This window comes from Pan troglodytes, chromosome 1 (assembly GCF_028858775.2).
Source record: "Pan troglodytes isolate AG18354 chromosome 1, NHGRI_mPanTro3-v2.0_pri, whole genome shotgun sequence".
Lineage (NCBI taxonomy): Eukaryota > Metazoa > Chordata > Mammalia > Primates > Hominidae > Pan > Pan troglodytes.
Genome location: NC_072398.2, coordinates 133843817 through 133857328, shown reverse-complemented (window position 1 = coordinate 133857328; position 13512 = coordinate 133843817). Strand labels below are relative to the sequence as shown.

At 36.2% G+C, this 13512-nt stretch overlaps 1 protein-coding gene across 9 annotated transcripts in view; it reads right to left on the bottom strand.

The window, feature by feature from the left end:
• The window catches only part of DPYD (dihydropyrimidine dehydrogenase), an 841255-nt gene that overhangs the window by 242505 nt on the left and 585238 nt on the right, over window positions 1-13512 (bottom strand). The window lies entirely within an intron of this gene.

The window sequence follows — 13512 nt, the reverse complement described above, 5'->3', positions numbered from 1 at the left end:
GTGGATATCAACCCTGGTAGAGGCTGTATTAGCTGGACAACTCTTGGTGTTCATTCTCTGAGCCTTTTCGTTTTTTGCCCATTTTCTAAGCCTACTGTTCCTGCCTTCTTTGATTCCATAAGCCATCTTGTATCCTGCCAATAAATCTCCTTTCACTTCTGACAGCCAGTCAGTTTCTGCTGCTTGCAATTAAGAGTGTTAATTGATACAGGCAGTTGGCCACTATCCAGTGTGGAGTGACATTATTGCCTGGGTTATGGCATCACACTTCCTGACAAGTTGCTGACCTCTTTTTATTTAGTCTCCAAGTGGTTGCTTTTTGCTCAGGGATACAATATCTGGTCCAACAAATTGTGGTCAAGGTAGCCAGGACACACACTTTTACAGCAGGTGTATGCCAAATACTGCTTCTGTTTACTTTTCTTTAGAAAGGAGCTATTGGCCTGGCCGAGCAGGTCCTTAGTTTCATGGACTATGTGGAAATTACAAGAGTAAGGCATCAACTTTGTCCTCAAAGAACTTACAATCAAGTTATAGTTTCAGTTGTGACACTTAAACTATGTCAGGTTCAGTAGAATATAAAAATGGCCTTTAGAATTACAATATATCTCTATTCCTCTATAAATCATTTAGCATTTTAATATGTCATAATGAGTAAGCCCTCATATAATTCAGGAGACCCTTGCAGAAAGAAGTGATAAATATCACCCAGATCCAGGAAAGCTTTATTTGAAATGTATTAACAGTGGCTATGATTTCTACAAGATGGATATGTAGACAAAGAACAGTAATATAGTCCATAAGGGAAAATATCTTGAGGCACTGAAGTTAAATTAAAATATGATCTCCCTTTCATTCTCAATACCTGCATGATTACCAATTCGACAAGGATCTTTCAGTTATCCCAACTCAACTTTACAGAAGTGCCTGAAGCCTACATTGTTGATAAAACAGTTGATGAAGTTTTCATGGGGGAAAAAAATCTTTAAAGTGCTTGATATACAAAATCATATTAGTACTAAAACAGATGGGTATTTACTTTTGCAATATTCAACAAATGCAGAGTACCCAAAGGACTGCTAAATTTAGATAGTTTAATACTTTGCGCTTTTTTTCACTTAAAAAGGAACATACTATGGTGAACTTTGCTGGTTATGTAATTAACATCTAGAAGCAGCAGCACCTAATTAGATTTTTACATCATCTGGGCAAAGGCAGCATCCAGCACTATAAAGAAGTCTTTATCTCATACCTTTCAAATTGCTACTATTCCTAGAACTTAACATAAAACTGCTAAAATCACAAATGCAACTCACAGATTTCTTACTGCTTTTTCCTTTTTCTGAAAGTGAATAATTTGTGGGAATACTGAAACCTTCTGAATCTGGACCAATGTCCTTAAATGAGCACTTGCAACCATCCTGCCTCTAACCATGAAAGCTTTACAGTCTTCATGGTTTACGCCATTCTGGGTTTGGTAAAATAAACAGACATAAAAATGATCCAAAACAATCTGTTCTACTTGAAGTGTTTATGAAGTGAATGGAAACTTAGCAGTGGAGTGATTACTTTTTATTAACTTCTAGAGTGTGTGTGTATGAGAGAGATGTGAGGAGACAACAGTGAAGGTGATTGTAGTTTGGAATCTTGAGGGATTCACAAAATCACTGGCTGGAGTAGAGCCTACGGAACAATGTATGACTAAAAAATACTTAAGAAAAGGTTCAAAAGCATAGGAATGCATGGTATCATATGAAATGGGAAGGAAACTAGTGCATATGAAGGAAGCAGGGAGGAGACATGTCCACATGGTTCAGCTAGAGTTTAGGGTCAATTTTTGAAAGATTTTGTGCCTTATCCTTTAGGCAATAAGAAAACATGGAAGGCCATATGTTTAATCCATGTTTTAGAAACATAACTCTTCCCCTATATATGTCTATGGGGTGAGAGTATAAGATAAGAGTCCAAGCAGGAGACCAATCAGAAAGAGAAGGTATGGTTAATGTGAAACAATGTCAGTGAAAATCAATAATTTCAAGTGGACTAGGATGTTATTTTAAAGATGAATGTTAAAAAGTTTCAAGATAAGGACGAATCAGAGTTGGGGAATGAAAATTTAAAATTTTGCAGATTTCAATTGCTGGAGGATAGTAATGTCATCAATCAAGTTAGGAAACACAAGAGAAGCAGGTTTTGGCAAGGGCTGGGGAAGGGTGAATGAATTTCAGATACATTGGGTTTGAGGTCTCTATGGGACATCTACCTGAAAGAATCTGGTTGAGAGTTAACAGCAATCTGGATCTCAGAAAGGAGTTTTGGAAACATAGATTTGAGAGTCATTGGCATAACTCTCAAATTAAACTCTAATTAGTAGATGGTGGTTGATGTCTTGTGAATGGATGAGAAGATGGAAGGAAAAGGGCTTAAGCTTTGGGATCATTAATACTAAGGTGCAGAATCCTTATAATGGTCAGAGAGAGAGGAGAACAACCAGGAAAAATATGAGAAGACCACTTCCCCTAAAAAAGATGTGGATGAAATTATTGAGGTAAAATACTGCAGAGAAATTAGGTAGAATGAAGACTGAAATGTAAGTAATAGAATATACCACTCACAGTTATTGGCAACTTATGGGAATGTAGTTATAGACACCTAATAAGATGGAAGGCAGATTGCAAGGGGTTAAGAAATTAATATTTGCAAACATATAGTCAAAGAAAACTAACAATTAATTAATCTGAACTATCAGAGTCTATAACTGTGTTTTACATAAAATACGTATAAAACAAATATAGCAATTAATTATCATTTTACAGTTCTCACAATTAGAACTAATGACATGATGAAAGAGATCATCTGTTATGTTACAAGGCAATAAGTGTATGTAAAGATAAAGAGATTATAAGACATTTTAAAATAAATCAATTGTGGTTTAAACAACATCCTGAATTCTTACAATGTGAAACCAGCAACTGTCTGAGACTCAAAATGAACTTTGCTTATGAAACACATAATTGAGATCACAGGCCTAAATAGGACCTGAAGAAGTTCCCAGACAATATTAAAACTAACATATATACCACAGTTAATGATTTTCCAAGTCCTCTCACCTATTAGCTTTACGGTGCTTAAATCATTCTAGCTTTCTTATTTTCTTTCAAATTATCCCTAGCAACAGATACAGTAGACTCTGCTTCTCATAATATTTATAATCATCAAATTCCAATGAATATCTTTCTTATCCTGCTACAGATTAAAATCATATCTACTTGTCTTACCTTGAATGAGAAAAGAAACAACTATTTACCATAATTTATTCAATATTCCTACATTATATTTTTCAAATGTTATTTTCCTGATTATAAAAAAAGTTCTTAATTATTGTGGAAGCAAATACCAACTTGAATAAAGAAGAAAAAACTAAAATTACTCATAATGAAACAACTAAATAGAAATAAAATTAAAAAGGTCTATTTCCTTTGAGTAAGAAAATTTTACTCCTTTATTGAGTAAATACACTGTACTCAAAATTTAATGCTTATCATTTTTAGTTATATATCCTTCATTTTTATATAAGGTGCATTCCCTATGTCACTAAGCTTCTTTAAAAATACTATTTTAACAGTCATATATTTCATATAATAATTTATAAATCATATAGACACCCTATTTTACTTAATTATTTATTTCTCAATTTTTGGATGTTGAGATTATTTCCAGGTTTTGTTATAAATAACATGGCACTAAATCTCTTCTAATAGGTGGTGCTCATACATTGCCTTGCTTTTGATGCTACCTGCTGTGTTCATAGGCAAAACTGATATTATAAAAAGCAAATACATAACAATAGGCATTTAGAAGATATAACTTCTTAGAAGAACTGGGTAATCCATAGCTCTGGGCCTGGCACAAGTAGGAACTTTGATGCTGTATGTTAACACAAGGGCAACTGATGAAGGAGATATAAGTGGGTATTTCAGTTGATGCACGATACCCATCCACAATTGGTCTTCAAATCTCCTCTGTCCTCTGAGAGAGAGTAGAGTATACAGGGCTTCTATGTCTTGCTCACATACAGATCTCCTCTCAGATAGCACATGCATAATTTGATTTGTCCACAATGTATAATCTGAGCCTATGTTATTCATAATAGAATTCCCTAAACCTTATACACCATAGAGATGCCTCTTAAGAAATAAAACAGTAATGCTACTATATTATAGACATGGTTATTTCTAAATAATTAAGAAAGAGACAATAGCCTATATAATACATATAAATCATGGCATGCAGTGAAAACCAGTCACTATATAGTATGTTAGGAAAGTCATATTAGTCTACTTATGTTTAACTCCCAGGCCAGAGTTTATTAATGTTGTTTCCTCCATCCACAATATCCATCCCATTCATATCACACACACTTGCTCCTGCCCTTGAGTGAATTTACTCATTTACTTTTCCTTCAGATTTTACTCAGATTTTTGTTTAATAGAAATGTACTTAACAGATGAATAAATGAATACTACTTGTTATATAACTGGATACTATGATAAAATTATTTGAAAAGTATCAATAGTGTTATAGGTATCCAAAAGACACATTAGTTAGAAAAGATAACAGAACTATATACTACTAGAAAAGGGAAAAATGGTCAGATTACATAAAATATAGGTTTACTTTTACAAAGTATACTTAAGTAGTATTTTGTTAATCATTTCAGAGTTATATATTTACTTTTATACAAATAAATGTACTTAAAGTATGCTGAAATTTTACTGTGATTATGTTGCAATCAATTATTACAGAAAAGTTGTGAATATTCAAGTTGGACTTATTTGTATCAGCTCTTTACACCAAAGGGCTTTTTATTGTATGCTTTTGTTTTATTTCACATTTAATTAAAGCTAATAATTTGTTTAAAGTTTGATTAGAGAAAATATTTTCCAAGGTGAGTGAGAAACAACTTCTGAATATTACTTCTAGATTTTTGGACAATTTGGTAGGATGAACTTAAGCCTAAAGCACCTATTAAACAAGAAGGAAAAGAAGAATAATAGTAAATCTGAATTTTGTTAAGATTTCATGAATAGAAATGAGCATTACAAAAAGATATTTCAGGATGTGGAAATGCTACCAATTTGAATACTGCATAAATTCATTTTTGTGGTGATGTCACTAACTTTGAATTATCCATATTAGAGTGGGAACAGCCATTTATATTACAAGCATATTCAAAATAAAGTATATGTCTCTTTGGGATGTAATCAGCATTACAAACGTACACTGCTAACATTCTTTATTTTCAGTATTTAATCCTGTATTAAAGTGATGTTTGATGAGCACTCTGTGGCTACTAATGGGTAAGGGTAAGAAATAATTTTGAGGCTGGGCGCATGGTTTACGCCTGTAATCTCAGCATTTTGGGAGGCCCAGGTGGGCGGATCACCTGAGGTCAGGAGTTTGAGACCAGCCTGGCCAACATGGCAAAACACGGTCTCTACTAAAAATTAAAAAAACAAAATTAGCTGGGCATGGTGGTGTGTGCCTTTAATTCTAGGCACTCGGGAAGCTGATGCAAGAGAATCTCTTGAACCCAGGAGGTGGAGGTTACAGTGAGCCGAGACTGTGCCACTGCACTCCAGCCTGGGCGACAGAGTGAAACTCCATCTTAAAAAAAAAAAAAAGGAAAGAAATAATTTTGAGTCCCCATGCATGAATGGCACACTAGATAAATGTCTTACCCTATGTTTGAACACAGATTCACAAAAGAATGACTATCAGGTCATTTTTACCATGTTTGTGACTTTTGATGAAGGTTAAAATTTACAAAGAATGGAAATATTTTGATATCTTATTTCTATGATATTTCTGGTCACTTCTAGAATACCAAAATATGCAATGTATTTCCATCTCAAAAAAAATTCAAGTCCTAACTTGACTACAACTTTCGTTATTATGTATGTATGTATATAATCCTAATATACAAGAAACATTTTACTTATATTTCTTAATTCCTAATTAGATAGTGAACAACTGTTTGGACATTAAATTTCCTGTATTTTGCCCTGACACAATATAAAGTGAATCAATAAAAATAAATACTGATTTTCCTGGCTTTAAAAGAAATCAGGATGAGCTCAAAAGCAGCCCTAAAAAATTGAAAATTGAAAAGATGATCAGTTCATTCTCTTTTATATCACTCCTTGTTGTGGTTCATTGTTATAACTGTTGTTTAATTAATATCCAAACTTGCATAATAACTAAAGTATGTGAATGGTAAACAGTAGGGTATCATCAGCCATAATTATCTTATTTGCCTAGTAGTGGGCTGCATGTTATATAACCAGTCTGTAATAATCCTTATTTGATGATACTCATTAATTCATTCACTCCACAAATATGTATTCAACTGCTACTCTATCTGCCAGAGCTTGACAGTAATAAGACAAAGCTACTTTTCTCATGAAGTTTTCATTCTAGTGGAAAATATGATAAGAACAAAATAAATAAGTAATATAATTTCAAGTAGGTGATTTAAAAATATACAACAGGGCAAGGGATGAGGGGGTAGAGAGTGGCTGTAAGGGTGTGGTACACTGGGGATGAATTACCTTGGATAACCTTTTGGGAAAGTCACAGTTAACTCCGTATATTCTATAACTACACAAATTATCCATTTGCTTTTATAGTTGCCTTTAAATTATTTTAATTTCATGAACTTAAATTTTGTCTTTGCTCACAGATTTTGAGTTGCTCAAAGTTAGAGATCATGTATTTTTTCATCATGCAATATCATCCACAGGGACAATCATAATATTGGTACATGAAAGACACAGTAGATATCTTTGTTGACTGAATATTAATTCTTGACTAAATATTCATTACTTAGATAAAACTTTTTAAAAATAAAACGCAACTGCAAAGCAAATGTAATGCTGACATATTTCATATGATCATTGCCTGTCTACATGATCCAGTTCTATATAACACAGTAAGAGGAAACTGAGATACAGGTGTGAGAAAGTTTCTAAGAGTTAGGATAACTCTTAGCCAAGTCACTAGCTCACACCAGCCTCATGACTCAAATTTTTTGCAAACCTATATATTGAGGATGGGTGTGGTGGCTCATGCCTGTAATTCCAGTGTTTTAGGAGGTCAAGACAGGAGGATCGCTTGAGGCCAGGAGTTCAGAGCCAGCCTACGTAACAAAGACCTCTTCTCTACAGAAAAAGAGGAAATTAAAAAGTTAGTCAGGCGTGGTGGTGTGTGACTGTAGTCCTAGCTACTTGGGAGGATGCGGCAGGAGGATCGCTTGAGCCCAGGAGAGTTCGAGGTTACAGTAAGCTATGGCTGTGCGACTGTACTACATCCTGGATGACAGGGCAAGACCCTGTCTCAAACAAACAACCCCCCTGCCAAAATTGTGTATTGGTATATTTTATACGAGTCCATTCACCAATAGTTGAAACTGCAAATGTTTGCACTCATGTTCATATGGGTTATGGGTAGGTAGTGAGATTTTCTTCACAAAGGAGAAAAGCAAAGAAGGAGGAAAGAAAGATTAAAGAAGACTAGAGCTAATAAATTAAATTATTAATAACTCTTCTGAAGTATTATAACATTTAGCTTTTGCTACAAATTATATGATGATGCCATTTGTGTAGGGCAGCTTAAGAATAAAGAATAGTGTTTTTGTTGTTGTTCAGACATGGATACAGGATAATATAAAGAATGCTTGTGATTTTATTAAGAAAATAACTGTTTAAAATTCCATTTGGAAGCTATATATGTTCAGGTCAGGATGAAAAATTCTGAGAAATACAGATCTAATGGGAGTATTAATGGGATATTCTCATCACTGTTTTATCTATTATCCAGAAACTTTTACCTTAGAAGAAAGAATGCTTTATTTCTCTCGTATTCAAGGTTTACATATCCAGGTCCTATGAATTCCATCTGAGATGCTATTAGTTGATCATTGTTATCTTCTAATTGTGTGCCTAGGAACACTGAGAATTCCGTTGGTATTTCTGAGCCTAGATCTACTGTCCAGAGTCATACACCCTTCTTGTCCAGCTCTGCAAGTGGTAATCTGAAGTCTGAGCTGCTTCTCTACAATGAGGCACACATCCTGTCTATTCCTGTAGTCTCTGAGCTAGTTCTGCTTCTGTTTTACAATTTAACTACTTTAAATGGGCCAGATTGCTTTTGGAAAATTTAAAAGAGCTAAATAAAAATGTACATGTATAAAACAGAGTTATTTCAAGTTTCTCACACATGCATTCAATTTTTATTAAACACACATGCATATATGTATTTTTAGCAATATAATAAGGATGGTAGTAATATTAAAGTAGAACTAGGAATAGCATTACTATAGGCAAATTATTGAACTAGGAATTCTGAATTTGAAGGCTTGATGATTTCGTTGAGTTTTGTGTCCTAGAAGCATCTTCATCTGCTCCAAGCCAAGTACTCTGTCTTCATGCTTGGGTATGAATACAATTCAAGATAGTTACCAACAAAATGATAGTGGTGCCTTGTCATGTGATAGAAACGATATTGCACTTTTTTGATTCCTGACATAGTATGAATAGTAATGTAAATCACAAACTCCGGAAAAATGAACAAAATGCATAGTCAAGTAAGTAAATTCTTTATTATTGTTGATGGATACATTGAAAAACACAAAAGAGGCTGAAATTAAATAATCTAAATCTCTGAGAGTCATAGACTAAACATTTGCTGTTTCAACTATTTGTGAATGGTTGTAAAGAACATATTAATATGTAATTCTGTAAGAAACTTGAATCATGCAGTGAGGGTATGTGAATGACTCACATGGCTAAGAATGAGTTGAACTTTCAAGAGCTTTTCCAGCTAGCCCCTACACTGTAGTCTCAACTCTTTTTTTAACTTAGTAGTTTAATTTTGTGAAGTTTTATTTAAAAGACCCCCAAAGAAAGCCAACTGCTAATTCTTTTTTTTTTTTTTTTTTTTTTTCAGACAGAGTCTTGCTCTGCCACCAGGCTGGAGTGCAGTGGCATGATCTGCTCACTGCAACCTCCGCCTCCCTGGTTTTCAAGCGATTACCCTGTCTCAGGCTCCCAAGTAGCTGGGACTATAGGCATGCACCACCATGCCTGGCTAATTTTTTGTATTTTAATATTTGGTATTTCTGGGCCTAGATCTACTGTCCAGAGTAATACACCCTTCTTGCCCAGCTCTGCAAGTGGTGGTCTGAAGTCTGAGCTGCTTCTTTACAATGATGCACATTCGGTCTATTCCTGTAGTCTCTGAGCTAGTTCTAGAGACGGAGTTTCACCATGTTGGCCAGGATGGTCTTGATCTCCTGATCTTGTGATCCGCCCTTCTCGGCCTCCCAAAGTGCTGGGATTACAGGTGTGAGCCACCATGCCCGGCCCCAACTGCTAAGTCTTAAGATTTTTTTTTTTTTTTTTTTGAGATGGAGTCTCGCACTGTTGTCCAGGCTGGAGTGCAATGGCAAGATCTCAGCTCACTGCAATCTCCGCCTCCCAGGTTCAAGCCATTCTCCTGCCTCAGCCTCCCGAGTAGCTGGGATTACAGGTGCCTGCCACCATGCCTGGCTAATTTTTTTGTATTTTAGTAGAGATGGGGTTTCACCATGTTAGCCAGGATGGTCTTGATCTCCTGACCTCGTGATCCACCCGCCTCGGCCTCCCAAAGTGCTGGGATTACAGGCATGAGCCACCGCACCCAGCAGAATTTTTAAGTACAGTTTTTGAAAGTTGATGGGTCCTAGCCAAAAAAGAGAAGTTCTGGATAAATTTGATGGTGACTCAGACAAAAATGAGCATACCATATGCTCTATATGGAAACAAGAAAAAGTGATATTTGAAAATGTTTTAGCCAGTGCTCAATTCAGAATTTATGTTAATAGCATTATAAACGACTTTAGTTCTGTTTCTATAGACTCATTAGGGGTCTACAGGGATCATTTAAATATTTCAGTTACACTTTACTGCATTTTATGAGGAAAATTATATATTATAATGATACTTGGGGATTTGAGAAGGTCTTGGGACATATCCCTCATGAATATCTAAGTCTCAGCACTAGTAGATTTACTTTTCCCCAATAATTTCTCGTTAATTTTTCAGTAATTGCAAAAATTTGGCTTACTTAGCTTATTATGGAACTCTACTTTTTTGAAGATGCAGAGTTTTCTTGCAAGTTATTTTAAATTTGATAGTAAAATGCCTAAAAACTTAAGACTTAAGATGCTAGAGGAACTGCAACTGCTCCAGATGTACAAGTGCTAGCATGGGGTATGGTTGAAGTTATAACCCCTGCTCTTGCTAATTCCTGCTGCATGGTCATTGTTCAACTCATCTGTCTACATTAAAAAACAAACAAACAAACAAAACAATAGCAGAATTACAGGATTTGTAACATGCATATTGCGTGGTCTGTGACCATAAGTAGCTTTCAGGCTAGGAGCAAAGACAAAGTCCAAGTAATCAAAGTATTAATAGAAGGTGGTATAGAGTAGGGACTGCAACTTGCAAAGCAATGAAAAGAATGTTGGCTTTGGATCAACTAAGCCTCTGCTTTCCTGGCTCTGTTGAATAGCAGCTGTATGACTGGTGCTGACCACATAGTAGGAGCTCAATAAATTATAATTATAAGATCAGTGTCACAAACTACAGTAGAATTTAGAGAAGAGAATAGTCATTTTGGATATCAGTGCTCAGCAGAACTATTTAAATTTGTCCTTGGAGAACAAATAGACTTGATGAGGCAGACATTAGAGGGGAATTTGTGCCGCCACCTAAGAATGAACAAAGGTGCTGTAGGGAACAAGAGAGCCCGGTGCATATTGGGAAAAGCACTGTGTGTAAGTGTGTTACCACGGAGGTTCTGTGTGTGTTGGGGCAGTGGGGAACAGACCCAAAGAGTAGGTTTTTAAAAAACGACAGAATGCCTGTCACTGTGACAAACTTCTAGAGAAAATATTTCCTGTGTTTTTCATCATGCTTTCCTTTGCAGCCTGCATAGAAAACTTTGCTGTCAGCTTTTGTAGAGGCTGCTTCCTAAATTTAATTAGAAGATGTTTCCTAACAGGGAAGCAGAGCCTCCCCTCTTCTTTCCATGGCTGCAGTTTATCTAATCAAACTAAGCTCATCAAATTCCTGGCTTAGTTGTTCTTCACACTGGCTATGCATCACAATCATTTATGGAGTTAAGTACACACACACACACACACACACACACACACACACACACACACACACACACACGATGCCTGGGATCCAGAATTCCTGAAGAATCTCAGGAAAAAGGGAGTCCATGCAACTGTTTAAAAGAGCTTCACAGATTCCAGTATTCAGAAATGATTGCAGGAGAACTTTGAGCTCATATCACCTTCCTTAGAAATTTTTTAAAACAGGGTGTGAAGGTGGAATCTATTTAGATATGATAGTGCTGTGTTTCTCCATGGGATCACTATATATTTTTCCTTAAAACAACTGAATACATAATCATCAGGCATTATTTGTAAAGATGTCAAAACTCAAAGAGTTCCATTTACCACAGCTCTCTCTAACTTAGTTGGGTCCCCATAGCCCTCTGCATTACCTTTTCCACTCAGCCAATTCAACAGATAGGTATCAAAATAACTCTAAATTTCTTGCATTTTAAAATAACATATGGGAAAAGAAAATAGTACAGTTGCTGCTTTACTTCAAAGAAGTCCACCTGCCTTTTGAAAGCAAAGACAACAGAGTCAATTTACTCTTTCATATTTTTTGTCCTTCTGTTCCTCCCCCTCCATCCCAGTGTTTCAAGGCTACCCAGACCTCCTTCTCCCTTTGACTCTCATGGGCATTTTCCTTTGCTCAGTGTTTCGTATCCTTGTCCTTCGTGTCTTTCTCTATCTCTTCAAGTCTCTCTTCGAGGTGACTGGTTTCATATTTTAGTCATGAAGTTATAAACAGCTTAATAGTTTTTCCTTATAAAGAATATTCATATTTTAAAAGAAAGCTCCAAAAAAGCAACAATGTGACAGTGTCTCCACCTCACAGAATGACTCAATAATAGTGCATAATTCAAACACCATGGCACAATAATAGAAGAGATACATTTGAGCAAGTAAGCCTTTATGGAGTGCCTCTTGAATTACACCTGGTAGGCTATTCAAAGCCTGACCCAGAACAGGTAAATGCAGTATCAATGAGCCCAAATCAATTTTGAAAGTTTTACAGCAGTTTTTAAAACATAACTGCAAAGATGATTTAGAGAACTAAGTCTAGTAAAACCACCAGGCATCAAACCTGAGGTGTCGATACCTACTAGGTTCTCAATAAGTGTTTGTAGAATGAATGGATGTACTAACATATTTAAATCATATCAAGGAAAGAAGGCTGGGTGTGATGGCTCATGCCTGTGGTTCCAGCACTTTGGGAGGCCGAGGTGGGCAGATCACCTGAAGTCAGGAGTTCAAGACCAGCCTGGCCAACAAGGCAAAACTCTGTCTCTACTAAAAATACAAAAAATTAGCCTGGCACGGTGGCATGTACCTGTAGTCCCAGCTACTCAGAAGGCTGAGGCAGGAGAATTGCTTGAACCCAGGAAGCAGAGGTTACAGTGAGCTGAGATTGCACCACTGTACTCCAGCCTGGGCGACAAGAGCAAAACTCCATCCCAAAACAAACAAACAAATCATATCAAGGAAAGAGATGTGAATCAGGAGCTAGGAAAGCTGAGTTCTACTTCTGACTTAGGAACAAGGTGAAAATGGAACAGCAGAGGGTAGAAACTGAAGTGGTCACAGAGATGGGATTGAATGGAAAAATATAATGTTAAAGAGGTTTCAAGGAGAAGTTATAAATAAGGTCAAATTCTGTGCAGTACAGGAAAAGGGAGATGATTGTGAAAACGTGACTGGTGACATTTCTGATAGTGTTTTGAGCAGAGTAGGAGAAAGCACAGACAGAAAGAGTTTGGAGAGTGGAAGCAAAGAGTTTTCTGGATGACCGGAAAGGAAGGAATGATGAAAAATAGACAAGTGTATTGAGAGGGTGGCAGAATCAAAGCAATTTTTATCATGCATGTAGGAGAATGGGAATGGACCGTGAAGAGGCAGAAATGAAAAATGTAAAAGCTGAACAGAGAGTAAGATTTTTAAGAAGTTGATGAGGCTCAGATTAAGCATATAAGTAGGGAAGTTTGTCTTTGAAAGGAGAAGTTCTTCTATCTGATACTGAGCTTAAAGTAGAATGCCGAGTAGAAACAAATATTCCCAGGTGAGTCAGAGCTGGGAGGAAGCAGAATTCCTCAGGACTCTATCAAATACCTCGTGTTATGCTTCCTGTCCAAACGAAAGCTACTAATTTCCCACTCTCCATCCTTCTGCCCTGACCACCACATGCTGGCTCACCTCTGTAGTGTAACACATCTCATTCACCTAGGCCTCCTAAGACAGCCCTCTGATTTCCACTGTTCTAAGACAGAACACCTTCAAACGAGATC